Source organism: Lepus europaeus, chromosome 2 (assembly GCF_033115175.1).
Source record: "Lepus europaeus isolate LE1 chromosome 2, mLepTim1.pri, whole genome shotgun sequence".
Classification (NCBI taxonomy): Eukaryota; Metazoa; Chordata; class Mammalia; order Lagomorpha; family Leporidae; genus Lepus; species Lepus europaeus.
Window position 1 is genome coordinate 169,150,625 of NC_084828.1, and position 13,877 is coordinate 169,164,501.

Sequence of the window (13,877 nt, forward strand, 5' to 3'; positions counted from 1 at the left end):
ACAGCCGGCCGGGTCGTGCACAGGGCCTGAGTCCGCAGAGCTGTGTGCCGCCCCTGCCCCTGGGGAGTTGATGCGCGCCCTGCATTCGCTGTGGTTTTGCAGAATCCCTATCCAGCACTATTGCATTACGATGACTGCCTGAGGGGCCATTGATGAAGACCCACTTCGTGCTGTGCTCAGATGTCGGGCTTGGCCACCCTCAGACTTTGCACGGGACCTCAGAGTTAAAGGACCCACTCCGGGCCACGCAGAGTTCAGGTGTTTTTATTTTCCGCTCTGTCAAGTGGTCCAGGTCAAATCCTGTGAAAGCAGACATCCTGCCAACTTCAGATGCTGCTATGGTCAACAACGTCTGTGCACGTTTCTACATCACAAAACAGGGAACCTGGGAGTTGTGGGGCAGTCTGTGAAAGTGAAGAGTTCTGCTTTTTGTTGCATACATGCTGTTTACAGTTAAGCTAATTATTACGGCTGTTTGTTTCTTGCCCAGTTTTTTTTTTTTTTTTTTTTTTTTGACAGGCAGAGTGGACAGTGAGAGAGAGAGAGACAGAGAGAAAGGTCTTCCTTTGCCGTTGGTTCCCCCTCCAATGGCCGCCGCGGCTGGCACGCTGCGGACGGCGCACCGCACTGATCTGATGGCAGGAGCCAGGTGCTTCTCCTGGTCTCCCATGCAGGTGCAGGGCCCAAGCACTTGGGCCATCCTCCTCTGCACTCCCGGGCCACAGCAGAGAGCTGGCCTGGAAGAGGGGCAACCGGGACTAGAACCTGGTGTGCTGGCGCCGCAAGGCAGAGGATTAGCCTGTTAAGCTACAGCGCCAGCGTTGCCCAGTTTTTTTTTTTTGTCACATCTAAAATTATCAACCATTTTGTTTTTCATTTGCTTCAGCTTCCACGTCCTTAGTGCTAATTGACTCTCAAATTCTTGTCCTGGTTGTTTAAAACTTCTTGCTGGGTATTCTAACCATATCATCATCTTTTTTTTTTTTTTTTTAAGATTTATTTATTTGAAAGTCAGAGTTACAGAGAGAGAGAGAGAGAGAGAGAGAGAGAGAGAGAGGTCCTCCATCCGCTGGTTCACTCCCCAGATGGCCGCAACGGCCAGAGCTGCACCAATCCGAAGCCAGGAGCCAGGAGCTTCTTCCAGGTATCCCACGCGTGGGCCTGATTTTCTTTCTGCCTTTCAAATAAGTTTTTAAATAAATAATTAAGGGGGCCAGCGCTGTGGCACAGTGGGTTAAAGCCCTGGCCTGCGGCACCGGCATCCCATATGGGCACCGGCTTGAGTCCTGACTGCTCTAACTCCAATCCAGCTCTCTGCTGTGGCCTGGGAAAGCAGTAGAAGATGGCCCAAGTGCTTGGACCCCTGCACCCATGTGGGAGACCTGGAAGAAGCTGCTTGCTCCGGATAAGTTCAGCTGCAGCCATTGCGGCCATTTGGGGAGTGAACCAGCAGATGGAAGACCTCTCTCTGGCTCTCTCTGTAACTCTGTCTTTCAAATAAATAAAAAGATAAATCTTTTAAAATAAGTAAGGAAGGACTGTCTGACCAGATGGGGAGCCTTAAGTAAAGGAAACCAGTACTGACCTTTCACTACCCCCAGCCTGCCAGGGTCTCCCCGACCAAATCTGAGTGGGAGCCAGAGGACAAAAGAATCCAACATGCGGTCTCCCTCCTGAGCACGAAGCAGGGGAGAGAGGTCTGGAGGAGCAGAGGCGTCGAATCTGCCCTCACTTAGTGATCTGGCTGAGCACAGAATTCTTAGGCTGAAAGGTATTTACCTTTGAGTTCTTTAAGAAATGTAATTATTTCATTGAAAGAGTTACAGAGAGGAAAAGAGAGAGAGATCTACCATCCATTTGTTCACTCCCCAAATGGCCACAATGATCAGAGCTGGGACAGGCCAAAGCCAGGAGCCTGGAGCTCCATCCGGGTCTCCCACGTGGGTGTAGGGGTCCAAGCACTTGGGCCATCTCCTGCTGCTTTTCCAGGCCATTAGCAAAGAGCTGGATTGGAAGTGGAGCAGCTGGGACACGAACTGGCACCCCTGTGGGATGGTGGTATTCCAGGCAGCAGCTTTATCCGCTACACTACAATGCCAGCCCCTTCAGGTTTTCCTTGTCTGCTGGAGTCCAGAGAAAGCCAAAGCCATCCCGATTCTTTACCCAGCTTGGTGCCATTTTTTCTTCCTTGGAAGCCTTTACAACTTCCACAGATTTCTGCTAACACATCTAGCCGGCTCCCAGTTTCTGTACTTTCATATTCTCCATTCCTGCCAAATAGCAAAAGAACATTCCGTGCCCTTATGCTGGAGCGGTCTCCACGTGCTGCCTCCCCTCTCCTGTCCTCAGCTCAGGGACAGTGCTCCCACACTTCTCCCTGCTCTGTCTCAACATCATCACTTTCTGATTTTTGCTGGATCATTTCCATAAGCATAAAAAATATTATTAACTCGGGGCCAGCGTTGTGGCGTGGTGGGTACAGCCATCGCCTGCAGTGTTAGCATCCCATATGGGCACAAGTTCGAGTCCCGGCTGCTCCACTTCCGATCCAGCTCTCTGCTGTGGCCTGGGAAAGCAGTAGAATATGGCCCAAGTGCTTGGGCCCCTGCGCCCACGTGGGAGTCCCAGGAGAAGCTCCTGCCTCCTGGCTTCATATTGGCTCAGCTCCAACCGTTGTGGCCAATTGCGGGGGTGAACCAGCGGATGGAAGACCTCTCTCTCTCTCTCTGCCTCTCCTTCTCTCTCTGTGTAACTCTGACTTTCAAGTAAGTACATAAATCTTTAAACAAACATTACCAACTCTCCATTAGAAAAGAAAGAAGCTCCTATGAGCCCCGCCACCCCCTCTGCATGTTTCCTCCATTTCCTTCACAGCAAAGCTCTTCTTCAAAAGGATCCTTGTCCTCCATCTTCAGTTCCTCTTCCCCCACACCCTGGGCACTGCCTGTGATGCCGCAGAAACTGCCGCTACCCTGTCCGTGGCCCCTGTTGCTCGGCCCGGGGGTCAATCCCCATCCTGCCTCCTGACCTGCCCACGGCACAGTGGGGCATCCATCTGCGTATCCGTCTTCACCTGGCTTCCAGGCTGGTGTTCTCTGGCCGCTCTTCCCTGGCTGCTCCTGCTGCCCCCTCTGCTGTTGGCTCTTCGCCATCTCTCAGTCTGTTCCTCTCTCTGTAACTCTGCCTTTCAAATAAATAAACTCTAAAAAAGTTTTTAAAGAAAAAGAAATATGGGGAGGAAGGAAGGAAGGAAGATCTTCCATCTGCTGGTTCACTCCCCAGATGGCCACAATGGCCAGGGGCTAGGCCAGGCTGAGGCCAGGAGCCAAGAGCTTCTTCCAGGTCTCCCACATGGGTGACACTTACGCCATCCTTCACTGCTTTCCCAGGCCATTAGCAGGAAGCTGGATCAGAAGTAGAGCAACCAGGACTTGAACTGGCACCCGTATGGGATGCTTGCATCTCAGGTAGTGGCTTTATCTGCTATGCCACTGTGCCTGCCATATCTCTTTCCCTCTTGCCCTCCCTCCCTCCCCCTATCCCCCACCGTGTGTGTGTGTGTGTGTGTGTCCCTCTCTCTGTTGTTCTGCCTTTCAAACAAATGAATTTTTAAAAAATTCTTGCACCAGGCCGGCGCCGTAGCTTAACAGGCTAATCCTCCGCCTTGCGGCGCCGGCACACCAGGTTCTAGTCCCAGTTGGGGTGCTGGATTCTATCCCGGTTGCCCCTCTTCCAGGCCAGCTCTCTGCTATGGCCCAGGAAGGCAGTGGAGGATGGCCCAAGTCCTTGGGCCCTGCACCCGCATGGGAGACCGGAAGAAGCACCTGGCTCCTGGCTTCGGATCAGCATGATGCGCCGGCCGCAGCGGCCATTGGAGGGTGAACCAACGGCAAAGGAAGACCTTTCTCTCTGTCTCTCTCTCTCACTATCCACTCTGCCTGTCAAAAAAAAAAAAAAATCTTGCACCAAAATAAACATTTTAATTCCATTTTCCATGAACATGTTTGAACTACCTGTGTTACAATAAAGACTTCTAAATCTGTCTCTCCAGACGAACGCTCTATCTGGAACTCCAAACTAACATGTTGGACTGTCTACTGTGCATCTCCACTCATCTAACAGACATTTCCAAGTCAACATCCCTTAGATGGAACTTCTGACTTGATCCACTTCCCCATTAGGCAGCCCCTCCTTATTGCCCAAGCCAAAAACCAAGTCATCCTCGACTTCTCTATTTCACCCCACATGTCAAGTCCAAGAGCAATCCTGTTGTTTCCCACCCTCAAAATAGACCCATGGTCTACTACTTCTTTTTTTTTTTTTTTTTCAAGGATTGATTTATTTATTTGGAAGTCAGAATCACAGAGAGGGAGAGACAGAGAGACAGAGGGACAGATCTTCCATCCATTGGTTCACTCCCCAAGTGGTCACAATTGCCAGGGTTGGGCCAGGCTGAAGCCAGGACCTAGGAGCTTCTTCTAGGTCTCCCACATGGGTGGCAGGGACCCAAACACTTGGCCGAGCCTCTGCTGCTATTCCCAGGTGCGTTAGCAGGGAGCTGGATTGGAAGTGCAGCAGCTGGGACATGAACTGGCGTCCATATGGGATGCCAGACTTCAGGAAGCAGCTTCACCCACTACGTCACAGTGCTGGCCCCACAACCCAACTTCTTATCACACATCCCCTGATACTTGCTTTGTCTGAGCTGCCATCTTTTGCTTGAATTTCTGTAAAAGATTCTTCCACGTGATGCTTCGGGTGATCTTTTGAACATATGAAGTAGGGTTGGCTGTTCCACTTCCAATCCAGCTCCCTGCTGATACACCTGGCAAGTCAGAAGATGGCCCAAGTGCTCGGGCCCCTGCCAGCCACAAGGGAGACCTAGATGGAGCTCCTGACTTCATTTGCTGGCCCAGCCCTGGTTATTATGGCCATTGGGGGAGTGACCCACTGGAAGACCTCTCTGTGCCTCTGTTTTTCTCTGTGTGTCACTCTGCCTTTCAAATCAATCAATAAATCTTTTTAAAACGTGTGAGACAGACCGTGTCTCTCTTCTGCTTAAAGCCAGGCAGTGGCTCCGTATTGCCCTTACAGTGGCCCCCAAGGCCATAGTATCCGGCCACCGCTTGCCTCTGGGACTGTGTCTGTTCCTCTCTCCTTTCCAGCCATCTCAGCCCTCCTGCTATTCTCTGAGCATTGTGTGTGCCCTGTTTGCTTGGCGACTTTTGCTCTGGCAATTCTTGTGTGTCTCTGTGGGTGCAATCTGTTGAAATCTTTACTTAGTATATACTGACTTGATCTTCTGTATATAAAGATAATTAAAAATTAATCGTCATGAAGAATGGGATGGGAGAGGGAGTAGGAGATGGGATGGTTTGTGGGTGGGAGGGTGGTTATGGGGGGAAAACCCGCTATAATCCAAAAGTTGTACCTTCGAAATTTATATTTATTAAATAAAAGTTTTCAAAAAAATTAGCCTGCTATACATTTATTGAATTTTTGAGTCTCACCTGCGGTTATCTTGGCAGGGTCAGACCAAATGTTTTCATGACTTACACAGCCAATGGTCCAGGTATTCCCACCTCTGGTGTGAACCCTGGGAGGCAGAGGTGTGGCTGAAGTGGCTGGGTTCCTGCCACCCACATGGGAGACCTGGATTGAGTTCCCGGCTGCTGGCTTCAACCTAAGTCCAGCCATTGTGGGTATCTGGGGGAGTGAACCAGCAGATAGGAGCTCTCTCTCTCTCTCTCTCTCTCTCGCTCTCTCTCTCTCTTTCTGCCTCTCAAATAAGTAAATAAATATTTTCCAAAAATTCCAGTGTCATACTTCAGACCTAGAAGAGAATCTAGGAGCCAGTATTGTGGCACAGAGGGTGAAGCTGCCCTCTACGACACCAACATCCCACATGGGCACTGGTTTGAGTCCCGGCTGCTCCACTTCTAATGCTGCTCTCTGCTAATGAGCCTGGGAAAGCAACAGAGGATGGCCCAAGTGCTTGGGTCCCTGCACCTACCTGGGAGACCTGGAAGAAGCTCCTGGCTTCAGCCTGGCCCAGCCCTGCTATTGCAGTCATCAGGGGAGTGAACCAGGAGACAGACTGTCTCTCTCTCTCTCTCTCTCTCTCTCTCTCTGCCTCTGCCTCTCCCTCTCTGTAACTCTGCCTTTCAAACAAACAAATAAATAAAATCTTAAAAAAAAGAGAGAGAGAAAAAAAGTCCTAAAATTTATATGATATAAACACAGAGGACTATGAAGAGCTAAAGCAACTCTGAGCAAGGAGGTCAAAGCTGGAGGCATCGCTCTGCCTGGTCTCCAGACACCCGTCATAGGCACATAACCAATACAGATGTATGCTCAGCGTGACCAGCTGTTGGGGAAAGGCAAATCAAAACCAAAATGAGATATCACCTCATTCCAATGAGAATGGCTGTTAAAAGAAAGACCAAGAAATAACAAGCACCAGTGATCATGCAAAGAAAAATAATACACTTTTTTCCCCTTTGTACACTGCTAGTGGGAATGCAAAACTAATACAGCCCTCATGAAAAATGGTATGGAGTTCTTCAGAAAACTAAAAATAGATTTGCCCTAGGCCCCAGCTATGCCACTTCTGGGTATGTATTTGTAGGAAATGAAGTCAGCCCATCCAAGAGATGCCTGCACTCCCATGTTCACTGCAGTAGTAGTCACAAGACCTAAGATATGAAAGCCCCGTAAGTATCCGTCCGTGATGAATGGAAGAAAGAAACGTGATGCGCATGCTCAATGGGACACTGCTCAGCTGTTAAACACAATGAAACCCCAACACCTGTGCAGAGCGGGTGCAAGCAGAGGTCGTTAAGTTAAATGAAATAAGTCAGACACAGAAAGATAAACACCGCATGTTCTCTCCCATATGTGGAAGTTTGAAACAATAATCTATCCAAATATGAAAGAGTGACTAGAGGCTGGGAAGGGCGGGGGAAGGGGCAACAAAAGGAAGCTGGATAACACGCACCCAAACAGAGCCAGGAGAAGCAGTAAGTGGTGGTGTGCACAGGGCACGGAGCAGCTGTGGTTCGCAAGAATGTAGAGAGGGCTGGCGCCGTGGCTTAGCAGGCTAATCCTCCGCCCTGCAGCGCCGGCACACTGGGTTCTAGTCCCGGTCAGGGCACCGATTCTGTCCCGGTTGCCCCTCTTCCAGGCCAGCTCTCTGCTATGGCCAGGGAAGGCAGTGGAGGATGGCCCAAGTGCTTGGGCCCTGCACCCGCATGGGAGACCAGGAGAAGCACCTGGCTCCTGGCTTTGGATCAGCGCGATGCACCGGCTGCAGCGGCCATTGGAGGGTGAACCAACAGCAAAAAGGAAGACCTTTCTCTCTGTCTCTCTCTCTCACTGTCCACTCTGCCTGTCAAAAAAGAAAAAAAAAAAAAAAGAAAGAAAGAATGTAGAGAGAACAGGAAGAAGGCACTGGGAAGCTTCAGACATAAAAGCAAATCAGGAAATGGAAATGCCAGTTGCCTGGTTTGATCAGTTTGTGCTGTATACATGTGTTGAAATATCTCACGGTACTCCATATAAATGTGCAAATATTAATGCTAATAAAATTTTTAAAAAGATATTATTAATGGGGCCGGCACCGTGGCTCAACAGGCTAATCCTCCACCTTGCGGCACCGGCACACCAGGTTCTAGTCCCGGTCGGGGCACCGATTCTGTCCCGGTTGCCCCTCTTCCAGGCCAGCTCTCTGCTGTGGCCAGGGAGTGCAGTGGAGGATGGTCCAAGTGCTTGGGCCCTGCACCCCATGGGAGACCAGGAGAAGCACCTGGCTCCTGCCATCGGGCCAGCCACGGCGGCCATTGGAGGGTGAACCAACGGCAAAAAGGAAGACCTTTCTCTCTGTCTCTCTCTCTCTCTCACTGTCCACTCTGCCTGTCAAAAAAATATATATATATATTATTAATGGTACCCTGTTGCTTTGAAGGACATGCTCAGATCTTACTGGGGTACCCTGTTTTGTTTCTTTGTTTTGTTTTGTTGAAAGGTAGAGTTACAGAGAGAGGAGGAGAGACAGAGAAATCTTCCATCCACTGGTTCGTTCCCCAAATGGCCACAGCGTCCGGGCTGAAGCCAGTATCCGGGAGCTTCTTCTGGATCTTTCACATGTGTGGCAGGGGCCCAAGCACTCAGGCCATCTTCTACTGCTTTCCCCGGGCCCACCAGCAGGGAGCTGGATCAGAAGTGGAGCAGCCAGGCCTCCACATCAGTGTCCATACGGGATGTCGCCACTGCGGGTCGATGCTTAACCTGCTATGCCACAGCACCAGTCCCCAAGGCTTGCCTTGTATGTGGCTTCTGATTCGGCAGAGCCCTGGGCCTGGAGGCAGGGAATGGAGCCCGAGCCAGAAGGGGGACAGCCCCTCTCCCTCCACCATCCTCACTCCCAGGGGCTGCACTCTGCTCTCTGCTTGTCTGCCTTCCCTCCCCGCGGCTCGGCCTCCTCCACTCACTCCTCAGCTTTCTCCAGGCCACAGGCAAGTATTCTACTTCCCCAAGCAACGTGAGGGCTCGACAGACACAGTTCAGCTGGGAGGCACCCTGGGGTGGGGTGACCAGCACCACTGCCCCTCTCCGGTGGGGCTGCCGCCCTCTGTGGTTGGAAACCAGGATGGAGCCACCGCTCCACTGCTTCCTGTTCTGTCAGCTCCCACCGGCTGTCGGCAGCAGGCTTCCACTAAGACACGCTGCACCTGCTGGGCCCAGAGCTGCCAGGCTTGGACAAATAAACAAAGCTGACAGAAAGGCCAAAACCAAAAGCTAAAAGGAATTGTGCAAGTGGAGTAGACCTTTAAGGCCTGACTCTGAACTATTCAAATATCAAAACAGTGCTGGAAAGCGCTTCGGAATTTTAAGTAGTCCTAGTCCCTACCCGCCATATGAATCTTTTTTCTTTTTTTTTTGTAGCATCCCTGACATTTGAGACCAACTGGCCAGGGTGGCATTGGCAGGATCTCTGCTCACAGCCTGTCCTGGCAGACCCAGGCAGGGACCAGAGGGAAAGCAGACACACCAAGGTGCTTATTTCTGCTTCCCTTCCAGGCATGTTTACGTACCTCCTTAGAAGAAATGAAACGATGGATACTGAACTCGCTTTTCCACCACCTGTCTCTCCAATTACAGACCTAACACCTCTCCTGCTGCTCACCTAGGGGTGTATCCAGTGAGCCCCCACAGCCCTTCCAATCTTAGCACAAATAAAGAGATGGGAAATTGCCCAAGGAGAAAACATGGAAATAGGGGCAGGCTTTTGGCCTGGGGTTAAACCCCATAACCAGGGCCAGTGCTGTGGCACAGCAGGTAAAGTTGCTGGCTGCAACGCCCGCATCCCATATGGGCCCCAGTTCAAGTCCAGGCTGCTCCATTTCCAATTCAGCTCCCTGCTAATGGCCTGGGAAAGCAGTGGGGGATGTGGAGGATGGCCCAAGAGCTTAGGCCCCTACACCCACGTGGGAGACCCAGACAAAGCCCCTGGCTCTTGGCTTCAGATAGTCTGGCCATTGTGGCCAGTTTTTTGGAGAGTGAACCAGCAGATGGAAGATGTCTGTCTGCCTCCCTGTCTCCTCCCTCCCTTCTCTGTAACTCTGACTTTCAAATAAGTAAATAAATTAAAGAAAAAAGCTGCCCACATCCCTTACTAGAGTACTTTGGTTCCTATTCTTGGATCAAGTGATGGCTGTGTAGCTGGGTCCCTGCCACTCATGTGGGAGACCCACCCACACTGAGTTCTTGGCTCCTGGCTTCAGTCCAATCCAGCCCTAGCATTGTCAGCATTTGGGGAATGAACCAGCAGATAGAAGTTCTCTCTCTCAAATTAAAAAAAAAAAGGTAGAAATAGACTTTCTTCTTAGCAAACAGCTTTTTACATCTGAAATGAAATCCTCCGCCTTTTAAAAAAAATAAGTACGTGTGTGTGTGTATGTGTGTGTGTGTATTTTTAAGCAAGAATATTTTAGGAATCAGTTTTACAAAGAGATGTTTTCATCAGCTAGTGAAACACTCTCCAGATATATATTTTTTAATTTCAGGATAATGCAATCATTAGCATTGCTTTTCAATTCAGACTGAACTCACCACAACGCACATGTCCATCCCAGAAAATGGGGTGATGAGTGCAAGAGTAACAGCTTATAGAATCAGCTCCCACTCACAGCAGCCTGTGTGAACAGCCAGCGCAGTGCACAAGGCCAGCCAGAGACTTAACCTCTCAGGCTACAAGAACATTCGTTCTTCTAAGTGTTTCAATGACCTTACCAGTATTTTCCAATACAAAACAGGATGTTCAGGATGCTCAGAAGCCATTGTGATTTTAATCTGTTCCTTACCACTGAAAAAGAAGGTCCACTGATGGATGGATTGTCAACAGGATATTTATTACACATATATTTGGAGGATCTCCTTTCCTTGTAATCAAATATTCTGAAGGTCAAGTCCATTACCTTGTTTCTACACATAGTGATGTTGATGCCTCCTGCTTCTTAGATGTCCAGTGTTGCACTCTGTCACCCTCTTTGCTTCCTAAGGGAGAAGATATCTAATCACTAATTTTATGGTTTGAGATCTGCCAACAGTGGGTCACAAAAGTCATTAAGTCTTTCTGCTTGGTGGAACCTGCATTAGGCAAAATGAAAACAAAAAAATTACATAAATTCCCTATTACTTTCAGAGACGTGCTCTCACTTGTAGCTTCATATTTGTAGCAATTTAATCTACTTTATTCTAGAGCTAATTATGGTTTCTCATTGCAGTTACTAAAAGTAAAGCTAGAATTATAATCTATTCTATTCCACACCAACAAAAACATTTTGTGTGTTTCTTTTTTCCCCTCATGGCAGGAGGATGAAAGAGTTTCCCAGTGGGAATTTTTTTATGAACAAAATAAATCAGTTATCTTATACTGTGCAAAAAAAAAAAAAAAAAGGTTGTCTTTGGCAAGGTGTTTCAGGAGATTCTCCTGACTCGGGGGTGCTCACTCCTGAACCAGAGTCACTGGTGGTGAGAACTGAGATACAGGGGAACGTCCTCTGTGACCGCCCCTCCCCCCCTTGGTAAAGTCAGGTTTGTTCTGAAGAGTCAACTCCACCTCATCTTTCAGTTCACCTATGGGTAAATGAGGAATAGCTGGACAAACTACTAGCATTTTCACTCTGATGGATTCTTTGGACACACTGGCTCTAGGCTAATGAATAGACTGGTCATATGAGCTCATGGCTAATAATAGCAATATTATATTGAGGTTGACATTTTAGACTTTGTCCACATCGTCAAATCTGAGTATTATTCTAACAATGTTAATGATTAATAGAAGAGCGTGGGCAGCTAATTTGCATCATTTAGATGAAACCAAAGGGTTGGACTCAGTGTTCGGAATGGTATACGTGGTATAAAGACTTACTTGTCCCAGCTCCAGAATCGGACTGATTTGAGATAAATCACTAAGGCTCTTTGGCAGAGCATGACTTCTCTATATCTGAATGGGTTTTTTTAAATTTTATTTTTTAAAAAAGATTTATTTATTTGAAAGGCAGAGGCAGAGAGAGAGAGAGAGAGAGAGAGAGGTCTTCCATCCACTGGTTAACTCCCCAAATGGCCTTAACCACTGGAGCTGGACTGATCCGAAGTCAGGAGCCAGGAGCTTCTTCCAGGTCTCCCACGTGGGTGCAGGGACCCAAGCATTTGGGCCATCTTCTACTGCTTCCCCAGGCCATAGCAGAGAGCTGGATCAGAAGTGGAGCAGCTGGGACTCGAACCAGCATCCATATGGGATGCTGGTGCCACAGGCAGAGGCTTTACCCACTACACCATAGCGCCGGTCCCTCTCTGAATTATTATTATTTTTTTTTTTTGACAGGCAGAGGGGACAGTGAGAGAGAGACAGAGAGAAAGGTCTTCCTTTTCCATTGGTTCACCCCTCAATGGCCTCTGCGTCCGGCGCGCGGCAGCCGGCGCACCGTGCTGATCTGAAGCCAGGAGCCAGGTGCTTCTCCTGGTCTCCCATGCGGGTGCAGGGCCCAAGGACTTGGGCCATCCTCCACTGCCTTCCCGGGCCACAGCAGAGAGCTGGCCTGGAAGAGGAGCAACTGGGACAGAATCCGGCGCTCCAACTGGGACTAGAACCCAGTGTGCCGGCACCGCAAGGCGGAGGATTAGCCTATTGAGCCATGGCGCTGGCCTGAATTATTACTTTTTTAAAAGATTTTTATTTATTTTATTTGAAAGGCAGAGCCACAGAGAGGCAGAGGCAGGGAGAGAGAGAGAGAGAGAGAGAGGGCTTCCATCTGCTAGTTCACTCCCTAGGTGGCTGCGATGGCCAGAGCTGTGCCGATCCAAATCCAGGAGCCTCTCTGAATTATTTTAAAGTAAATCCAAGACATTGTGTTTCACCTATAAAAATGCCAATATGTAGCTTAAAAATAAGAACTCTTTACCTTTAAAAACAAAACCATAACGCCATTGTAATAATTCATTTCAAACAAAAATGTACCTATTGAACTGATCCATATGATGTATATTTTCTGGGCTGGCATGTGGCTGGCATTCAATATCAGAGCTCAGGTCAAGGTCCACCTGCTCTGCTCTGATTTGCTCCAGTGGGAGATGGCCCAGGTGCTTGAGCCCCTGCTGCACGCATGGGGAACCCGGATGGAGGGCCAGGCTCCTGGCTTCAGCCTGGCCCAGCCCTGGCCATTGCAGCCATTTGAGGGGTGAACCAGCAGATGGAAGACTCTCTCTCTCGACTCTCTCTCTCTCTCTCTCTCTCTCTCTCTCTCTCTCTCTCTCTCTCTCATGCACACACACACACACACACATACAGCCTGTCGAATAAGTAAATAAATCTTTTTAAAAAGAAAAAACGGTGTATATTCTAATTGTCATCCAATTCTTGGTACAATAAATGAGCTGCTCATGTTAAAGTAGAGCTCAAATTTGCCTAAACTTGAGCACAAAGTGAATGCACTTGATCCCTATACACTGCTGTTATCGAGGGCAGAGCCGTCACCTTAGCAGGACGCCATCCTCAGCGTCCCTCTCTCTGCTCCACCTGGGTCCCCACAGATCCCTCACTGTGGGTGTTAACTAGACACTCAGCACTGTCTTCTACATTCCAGGCTTCCATGCTTGACAGAAAGAACTTGGTTTTTTAAGATTTATTTATTTATTTATTTGAAAGTTGGAGTTACACACAGAGAGAAGGAGAGTTACACAGAGAGAGAGAGAGGTCTTCCACCCGCTGGTTCACTCCACAATTGGCCGCAATGGCCAGAGCTGCGCTAATCCAAAGCCAGGAGCCAGGAGCTTCTTCTGGGTCTCCCACGTGGGTACAGGGGCCCAAGGACTTGAGCCATCTTCTACTGCTTTCCCAGGCTACAGCAGAGAGCTGGATGGGAAGTGGAGCAGCCGGGATTAGAACCGGCGCCCACATGGGATGCCGGCATTGCAGGTGGCAGCTTTACCTGCTACGCCACAGCGCCGGCCCCAGAAAGAACTTGTTTTCCTGTTGCCAGGAGCAGGTCCCTCCTGGAAATCAGCTCAGTCCTAAGCTTGCACAAAGAGCTTCCGTTCTGTGATCCTTGTGGAACACTACAGCTGGAAGAGGCTGCACAGGTCCCCGCTGGATGGGAAAGCTGAGGGACTCGCTCTGCCTCCTGATTGCCTAAACAAGGTGATTTGCTCTTAAGATAAAGGCCTGCTATTTTGTGTCTAGCCTGACCTTTCCCGGGGCTAAAACTGCAATCAAGAAGTTTTATCTCTGATTTTACAACATTAATTATCCTCTCTAACTTCCTGCTGAGGGCCAAATATTTTCTTTTGCTGCTCAGGTCTTTAGACACAAAAGGGAC